Source organism: Ursus americanus, chromosome 23 (assembly GCF_024610735.1).
Source record: "Ursus americanus isolate L20-20 chromosome 23, mUrsAme1.1.p, whole genome shotgun sequence".
Classification (NCBI taxonomy): Eukaryota; Metazoa; Chordata; class Mammalia; order Carnivora; family Ursidae; genus Ursus; species Ursus americanus.
In genome coordinates this window covers 30,944,004-30,950,094 of record NC_142149.1, presented here as the reverse complement: position 1 = coordinate 30,950,094, position 6,091 = coordinate 30,944,004, and the positions used below count along the sequence as shown (strand labels likewise).

General features: G+C 54.3%; 1 protein-coding gene across 7 annotated transcripts in view; it reads left to right on the top strand.

The window, feature by feature from the left end:
• The window catches only part of CUEDC1 (CUE domain containing 1), an 80,727-nt gene that overhangs the window by 16,198 nt on the left and 58,438 nt on the right, over positions 1–6,091 (top strand). The window lies entirely within an intron of this gene.

Here is a 6,091-nt window from a genome sequence, read left to right as displayed (position 1 = left end):
CCAGCAGGGGCAGCTGCAGGTGTGGGGAGGAGAGGAGGCAGAGGACAGGAATCTATGTCTGTTCACTGTTCGTGACGCCCAGCCCTCTGTCTGTCAGGTCTCCTGATCCTCCTGGGGATCCTTGAGGGATGTGTGAGGAAAGACCTAGTCGTTCAGACTCAGAAAACAGCTGACTCAGGGCCTGCTGACATTACTTTCAAGTCACTGTCTGTCTGAGGACCACAGCGTCCAGTCTGGTAGACGGAAAGAGGTCGAGAGGGGTCGAGAGGGGTGGGACTCCACAGAGTTGTGTGAGGAAGGCGGGCATCCTGGCCGCTCAGCCGAGTTTCCTCACACACAAGGGAGAGTACAAAGGGTTCTCATTCACAGGCTGGACACTGGGAGCAAAATCAGGTGGCTAGATTCTCACGGACCCTCATGTCTTCTGTCCCCTCTTCCTCTTGAAGTTTGAAAGCTTGTAAATTCTTCTTGTCATCTGCCGTTGAATTTGGGGGAGATGGTGCTATTTGAAATGGCTTCTTCATCTGAAGTTGGAGCAGAGGGGGTCAAGAACTTCCCAGACTTTTCTGATTAGCATAGAATAGGAGGACCTTCATGAAGCTTTGTGGAGAGAGGAAAAAAGAAGATACAGCTCATGCTTCTGGAGAGATCCAGTCTAATGGATGAACCAACCAACACCTTAAAAGAACATTGAGGCCTTGTAAAGTGACAGACACTCTTGTCTCCTTGCGGAATCTGAGACCAGAACCAGAGTGTGGGCAGGGTGGGGCTCAGGCATGGGCAAATTTTAGAAGCTCCCCGGGTGTCCCTCGTGTACCAGGAGGGTTGCAGGCCATCCCTCCAGTGCAGTGTCCACAAGTGGGGATGATTTTGTCCCCCAGGAGACACTGGTTGTGTCCAGAGACATGTTTGTTGGCACAACTGCGAATGGATGTGCTCCTGGCCTTTGTGGCTAGAGGCCATCTTCCAATATACAGGCTAGGCCCCCTCAGCGGAGAGTGATCTGGTTCCAAATGTCAGCAGTGCCCAAGGTTAAGGCACCTCGCTCCTGGGCCTGCACCAGACCGTCTGGAGATTTGCGTCGAGCAGGATTCTGAGAGAGGGAAGGACGGGTGCTTGGGTGGAAAGGAGCCAGGTGGGAGCATCGTGCAGGCAAATAGCACATGGCAGGGTTTGGAGGCAGGAAAACGTGATTTGGTTTTTGCAAAGGGAGAAGGAGCCTTGTGGTTTCATGAGAGTCACACAAGATGTAGAGGATGTTTTCAGCCCGATGGCCCTTGGAGGTGGGTGGGCTTGCATCTTGCCAAGGGACTTCTGGCTGGGACATCACGCCCTTCTGACTGCTGGCTGTGAGTGGCAGTGACCCTCCGGCCCCTCTCCGCTCTGTGTGAGTGAAGGTGCCCCTCTCAGGTACCATTGGCTTCAAATGCCCGGTCCCACGGCGGGCCTGGCTTTCCCCAAGCTCATACATGTGGGAAAGCTGCTCGCTTTCCCTCCGGCGCCAGAACAGGCAGTGCTCTTTGCCTTAGTTAACAGTTTCATGCATGAGGCCCCTTTTTTCATGTATTCCTGCTCCTTAGAGAAGGGAAGGGAAGGCCCTAGTCTGCTGAGTCCATGCTGTATGCCCACTTCCTGATGGTCCTGGCACGTGGCAGTTAGTCCGTATGTTTGGGTTTTTTTTTTTAAGATTTATTTATGTATTTATTTGAGGAGGGAGGGCAGAGAGAGAGAACCTTCAAGTAGACTCCCTGCTGAGCACAGAGTCTGATATGGGGCTCGATCCCAGGACCCTGAAATCCTGACCTGAGCCAAAACCAAGAGTCAGACGCTTAATGGACTGAGCCACCTAGGCGCCCCTGGTCCATAATGTTTTTGAATAAATGAGTAAATCCTTGAATGAATGGAAGATCTGGGCTGCCTTCTGTCAATTGCCTCTTTGATAAGCACATAGTCCATCCTTGTGCAGTAAGTTGAGTTAGGAGAGACCGAGATTGGTCATAAGGAGGAAGGTCTGTATTGTAAGAATTTCCAAGGAGTGGGACATGTAACCTGAGGGCTACCTGAGGGTTACCTGAGGGAAGTGGAGACCGCTTCTATTTGGAGGGGAGCTGCTCGTGGCCCTTTCTGGCTGCCAGAGTGGCCACTGAGGGGCCATTTTTGCCTTCCTGGGGTGACCCACATTACACTCCTTCCTCTGAGGCTTCCAGCTCTTAATTAGAGTTCTTAGCTCTCACAGTAGACTGGAATACCCTTTGATAAGAAGTGAAAAGTGCGGTGCGAACACGTGAGTGTAGTAATTCTGCCTGGGCCCGCCTGTTGGACATCACTGGGGCCGTCTGGCACGCGCAGAGCCACGCTGTAAGCGCAGTTCCCCCGGAACGCCTCGTCTCCTCAGGAATGCTCGGAGGGAGAATGCTTGCACATGCTTCCGAGCTGCTTTGCTCTGCCTTCAGTCAAGCCCTTGGGACAGAAAGGCTTCTGGGGCTGCGACGCAGGGGAAAAGGGCCCCTGGAAGTCCCAGGCCCAAGCCGCAGTGGAAAAAGGTGTGTTGCAAGAGCGCCTCTGAGCCGAGCCCAGTCCCACCAAGGCCTTCCTCACGGCCAGGCCCGGGTGCGGCGCGTCTTCCCGGGCCCTTCGCGGGACTCTGGCCGGCTTTGTCGGGCCCAGTTTCCAGCGCCAGCCCCATCCGCCCTGGTGCGCTTGCGCGGTTAGAACCTTGCTCCTCGAGGTCCACGCTCCAGACCAGGAGCCCTCACGTCAAGCGGTCGAAATGGGGACTCGCCCCCGCCCCAGACTGCCTGAGTCCGTCGGCATTTTGCGCACGTTCAAGGCTGAGAGGCCCTGTGCTGGAAGGCTTCGCGAGCTGAGGGGACGGTGAGGGGATGGCTGGAGGCTCGTTTGAGCGTCACCTCTGCCCCGGTGCTTGCAGAGTGCCTTAGAGCAGGGCTCCCTCCGCTCGCCGAGGGGAAGGGTGCGTTGTGTTTTTCATTCCTTCGCGGATGGGTCCGTGGTCCCAGGGAGCGTGACCGGCCTGCGCAAGTCTGACGGTGTCTGAACTGGTCTGTACGCGTTCCCTGATGGAAGAGGCAAGCCCACCGCCACACGCAGGGATGCTGGGGCCATGTCAAATTGCCGGAAATGCCTTTTTTGTTGTTTTAAGGTTTATTAGTTTATTGGAGAGAGAGGGAGCACTAGCGGTGGCAGGGAGGTGGGGAGGCAGAATTCCAAGCAGACCCCTGCTAAGCACAGAGCCCAACACCGCAGGACTCCATCCTACAACTCGGATCATGGCCTGAGCCGAAATCGAGAGTCGAATGCTTAACCGACTGAGCCACCCAAGCGCCCCTAGACATGTCTTTAAATCCTTACTTATTTTCTTTTCCTGGATGTATCTTGCCAGGGACCTATAACAGTTTGTGGATGGTCTGTGAACATGTTTTTAGTGGCCCTGGTCTAGAGCCCCGTGTTTAGGGTCAGATAGACCCGGGCTTGAACCCTGGCTCTGTCACTTATTTGCTGTGTGTTCTTGGGCAGCTGTGTAGCCTCTCTGAGCCTTAATTTTGTCATCTGTAAATCAGAGATGATAACGCCCCTCGTGGATGAGGATTCCATGAGACAAGCACGGGTAAGCACAGAGCCCAGTGCCCAGGGCATACTTGATGACACTGGCTAAACAAATGGCACCACTGTCATTGTCTCATGTCTTGGATCATCTGACAATGAAGACAGTAGCCCTTGTAAACGCATGCCCTCAGTTTTTAGATAGACAGTGGTCTTTAAAACCAGCAAATTTGTTCAAACAGAAACTTTTTTTCCCCTGCCAATTTCTGATAGTTTAGGGCTGCTGAACGTGAATTTGCATCTGTGTGGGTCCAAGCAAAATCCAGAATCAGAATTGGGACAATGTTGGAACTTGTTTTTAAGTGATGGAAAGAAGTTATAAACACTGTAGGAAATCCCTGTCATCCCGCAGGGCCTTGCTGTTAATGCGTTCCCTCCCCTCCGGCACAGTGCATCTCCGGACACCCTCTCCCAGGCGGGCTGGGGGAAGTTTCAGTGCCAAGTTCCCTGATTCTGCACCCTCCCTTACTGGAGAAATTTAGGCTGCCCTCTTGGCTCTTTCTTCAGAGCAAGGAGGTGAAGTGAAATAGAGGACTCAAGTCAAAAGATCTGTGTTCTAGAGTCACGTTAGCAAGGCCGCACCTCATTGGCCCACAGTTCTTAATGTCTTTTGGAGTCCCAGACCCTTTCAATAATCTAAAGAGACCTTGGACGCTCCCTTCCACCCTGAAAAGTGAATGCACACGTAAACACCATAAATTGTGTTTGATTTGGGGGGGGGGCGGTTGGGGGACGTAGTCCATGGACTTCATCAAACCCTCAAGAACCCTTGGCTGAGACTCTCGTACCAGGTTGCGAACCCCACAAGCCTTGTTTTCATGGACTAGAGTAGCTAAGGGACCTGCAGCATGGGACAAGGGGATAAATGCACGGGCTTTGGGGTCCGAGTTCTCGGGCCTGAATCTTTCTTCTGCTACTTGCTAGCTTGTCGACCTTGGGTGAGTTACTTATCTCCTCCAAGCCTCAGTTTTCCCATCTATAAAGTGGGGATAAGAATAGTACCTACCTCAGTAGGGTAGTTGTGGAATTAGACTAGGTAACATTTGTCAGATGCTCCCGTCACATTCTCGTGTAGCCTACAGAATGTCCCATTGCCTTCTGGGGGAGTCCCACCTCGGTAGCGAGAACCCACAGGCTCCTGTTTCAGACCATCCATATTTGGATTGAGAACGTGAGGCTTTCCTTTGAATGAGTGGGGAGCAGACCCCTTGCCATACCTCTGGGAACTTTGAAGGGCTGGCGAGCTTTGGAGCCAGGCTCCTAGAAGCCCGCTAGGCCTAGCTGCCCCTGGTCAAGTGTTGCCCTGTGCTCTTGGTTCTGGCTCCGGGGGTGGAGATGCTGCCTCGGAAGCGTCCCTGAAAGGAGACGCCCAACCCAGAAGGGTGGGGAGGAGTTGACATGAAGAATGGAGCAGCAGACTTTTTTTTCTCCCCTTAATTAACTCTGGCTCTTTTGCTCCCCAGGCTCTCTGCAGCCCCAGCAATTAGTGGGAGTGTTAACTGGGGTCAGGGCAGTGGCAAGGCTTCTGGGAACTCCTGGGGACCGGGTTGAGGAGGAGGAAGTGCGTCTCAGGCCCCGAATGAGGGCTTCGCCTCCTGCTGCCCTGGCCCTCCTACCCCTCGCCGCCCCCTTTTAGCTGGGCTGCCCTGAAAGCCATCGCTGCCCCTCCTCCCGACAGCTCCCCCGCCCCTGCTCTGGCTCAGCTGTTGTGTGAGAATGGCGAGGAGTTAAAGGACTCCAAACATTGGCCCCCACCGGGCCCTTAATTACATTAGCGCACAAAGCGGCAGTGCGGGCCGGCTGCAGCCCCTGGCCTGGCCGCGAACAATTGCCCTTCTGTTCTCACGGCCTGTTTTCCCCCAGCTGCGCCTCCTTTCATCTGGGCCTCTTTCCCAGGGACGCGGGCGAATTCCCAGGAGGGTGGAATCTCAGTCCTAACCTTCTTCCCCGGCTTCCTTGGTTTTGTTTCCCCGCTCGCCCTCACTGAGCCATTCCTTCCCGCTCCGGTCCGGGAGGCCCACCTCCCAGGCTGCGCACGCGGCCCGTGCGCTCTGGGGTTAGAGCGTGGGGGTGAAGGATCTGGGAAAAACACGTTAACGTGCTCGTCTGTGTTCGCTGCTGCTTTGCATGTTGTCGTGACAGGGGAGTAAAATGCCCCCACTTTGTAATGACACCCCACTAATCATAATGACAACTTGCATTGGTTTAGAAGTTGATAGTTTTTAGAAGTGCTGTGGGTGGCTCAGTCGGTGGCGCGGCTGCCTTTGGCTCGGGCCAGGATCTCAGGGGCCTGGGATCGAGTCCCGGTCACATCGTGCTCTCTGCTCAGCGGGGAGTCTGCTTGTCCCTCTCCCTCTGTCCCTCCCCCCTGCTCACGTTCTCTTTCTCCCTCAAAAATAAATAAAATCTTCTAAAAAAAGGAGAAAAAAGGGAAGTGCTGTCCCATACATTTCTCATTGACCTGGGCACG